This window comes from Bradysia coprophila, chromosome II (genome assembly GCF_014529535.1).
Source record: "Bradysia coprophila strain Holo2 chromosome II, BU_Bcop_v1, whole genome shotgun sequence".
NCBI lineage: Eukaryota > Metazoa > Arthropoda > Insecta > Diptera > Sciaridae > Bradysia > Bradysia coprophila.
In genome coordinates, this window is record NC_050735.1 from 9,367,227 (window position 1) to 9,370,410 (window position 3,184).

Consider the following 3,184-nt stretch of genomic DNA (forward strand, 5'->3'; position numbering starts at 1 on the left):
TGTTGCGTTTTTCCTTAAAACAGAATCATAATCCAAAATCTCCAGCCAAGATAATTTCAAATTCAAATGCAAAAACATTAATGTGCGGTAGAACGATGCATTTATGTAAAATTTTCGCTTCCCAGTATACACTCGGCAAGCTATAGCTGTACACAGAACAAAAAAAAACAAACTAACCCACCACCGCTCGAATAATATTTGTGAAGACTTAACCAGAAAATTATGCAAACATTTCCATGAAAAATTGCAAGTCTAAGTACACACATGCATAACCAAGCCCATACCCTTTAAACACTATGCATTATACACCTCTCAGCCACATTACGAACATGAGCTGTTCATATCTATAAATAATGTGAAATATTAATTCATAATTTTGCCGTGATAAAGCGTTAAAATAACAAACCATTTCCTTTGAATATGCTAATTACTATGAATACCTTTCCTAAAGTTTTGCACACATTACTTGAAACGACAGGAAAGCACTCTGCTTTTAGGTTGCATTCTATCATTTTAATATGCATTGTCTGAATTGTGGTAACTTATAACTACAGTCTATATAGCGACGCATTCCATGTGAATGTTACATTGTTATATCCATTACAATGTGAAAACGGTATGTGGGCGAAAATTTGACGTAATTTTTTCTTTTGTTCACAATAAGACTTGGATTTCATAATTCCATTCGCATGACATTATAGCCTACGTGAGAACTCACATAATACTGAGGACTCTGGGCGTCTTATTTATGTTGAACAAATGAAGTAATAGTACATTTCGTACCTAGGACTATAAGTCTTTTTCAGCGTGTGAGAATCGAATGAAGCGACGAAGTCGTACTTTTCGGGTGCTAGGTATGAAATAGTACATTTTGTTACGAGTGATGAAAAGTTGAAAAGTCGGTGCGGAGCCGAGTAGGCGATTTTTGTGCTTGAAAACTGAAATGAGACGAAACCAGCCATTTCAACAACAAAGCATGCACACTTGATCGCGACCGGAAAAATATATATGAAAATCCATTTTCGAATTTCAGTTTTCAAGCACAAAATACTTATTTGTGTATCTGTTTTGGACGATTGTTTTTAGGCAATTTCGCGAGTTGTAGTCACTTCATTCGGGCTACATGCGAAAGTGCCTAAAATCAATCGTCCAAAACAGATACACAAAAAATTTTTCATGTAAGGGGTCGAAAACCAGAGAAAAATCTCAAAACTCCCTCATTTTCGGCCCCGACATATGAAAAAAAAAATTTATTCACTAAGTTCCTGGGAAATGAGAAATTACTTCATTGGCAAGATCGTTAAAATTCATTTCCCATGGGCGTAGTGAGTAATAGTAGCTTACGTCCTTATTTGGAACTTTTGTCATTTCCCGAGGTGCAGTGAGTTAGTTACATGCATTTCATTTTTGACTCTCGCACATAAATTCAAAAATTTTCCTATTTTCTTAAATATTGGAAAAATTTAATAAAAAATGTTTATCAAAAAATAGTGTTTGCATATTGTGCCATTTTCTGACCACAAACAAAACGTTTAGATACATTTTGCTGAAAAATTTAAATTCGTAAACTATAGTTTGGAACTGAGCAGGTGCAAAAATCTCCACTGAAAAGTGTTTCCTATTTTAATCACCTATGACTGTGCATGCAGATTACGAAAATCTTACAATTCTTCAAAAAGTGCATAATGCTACATAGCAACAATTTTCGGTTGTCACCAAAATTCGAAGTTTGGTCGAAGTTTGTGGAAGGAAAATGTAAAAGGTAAGTTCAGGTATATTCACTATAGTCTCCCTTCGGGTAAAACGATAAATTAGAATCGACTTCTGTTCACAAAATATTAACAAAATGTGAAAAATTCACAGTTCGTGCTCAAAATAGTTCACATCTGTACTCGAACTGTGTATCATTTGTTCACATGTTCTTGGTTTCTGTGCACATTTTGAGTTGTGTACACATAATGTGAACACTCTGTACGCCTGACTTTTTCCGTGTACAGAATGTGAACACTCTGTACACCTGAATTTCTTTTGTAAACAGAATGTGAACATTCTGTGCTCTGGAATTTTAGTGGACAGAATCTTCATTTTTTGGCCAGGTGGCTAGTCACTGTATTTTATGAGCAACGTAGAAGACAAATATGAAATAATTTACATTGTTTGTTTGAATTTCGTCTAACTTCAGACATTCTGCAGTGTACATTATGATTCAGGAACAAAGAATTATTCATCTGTGCGGTGTGATTAATCTTATATTCTTCACTCAAAATGCTACGATAAAATTACGGTTTTTCTGATAACAGTTCAAGTACGAAAATATCTATTTTCTGCCCTCTTGTTTTGACATCGGAGAAAATATCTATTTCTTCTCCGAACTGTCACTTTTGTTTTTGTTTTGAAAAATGGTGTAACAAATTGATGTTTTGTTTTGTGTAGCAGAACGTTTAATCACACATCGTACATTTCTACATTTTCATCCCAAGTAAGTCTTGAAAATCGTCCGACTACCGTTGCTGTGTTTATCTCTGGAAGATAATAGGAAATTTCAACTCAATTCAATACTTCAATAAAGCCACGCATTCCGATTACAATCAAAACAACACACGTAGATCATTGTTGAAGTAACAGATTCAATAACTATACTAATTGACAGACTTGCCGTCTATGAAAGTTGGAAGGTTAAAATAAATGAATTTCATGTTCGATCTGCATGTACGTTTTATACTCGAACTCACTGATGTTTATTGGAAATGCTTTTATGCAATTTCAATATACATAGACACAATTCGTGAATTTTATTGATTCGAGACAACTGTGTACAATTGTAATGAATGTTTTGAAGTACTTGTCGTTTAACAGGCACTGTGTGTTATTTTCCCAATTGCATTCGAAAATCCAATTATTTCTGTTTGACTTGAGTTCGAATTTCATCCAGAATGACTTTATAAATGCAATAAGTGTATTTAGACAGCATCACAGTTTAAAGATGTTCCGAACGCGAAGCGCAAAAAAGTCGAACACAAAATAATTGGTTAACAATTTTAAAGTGTTACACCGTCATTATATTTGTGTCTATAGATTTAGTCGAGGGCCACAGAACATTGTGTGCGCAGAATGTCTCAACGGTTTCTGATAAAGTTTGATGTCCTGATAAAGAAAAGTTCGGATGCCATGCTGTTTGTCGTTT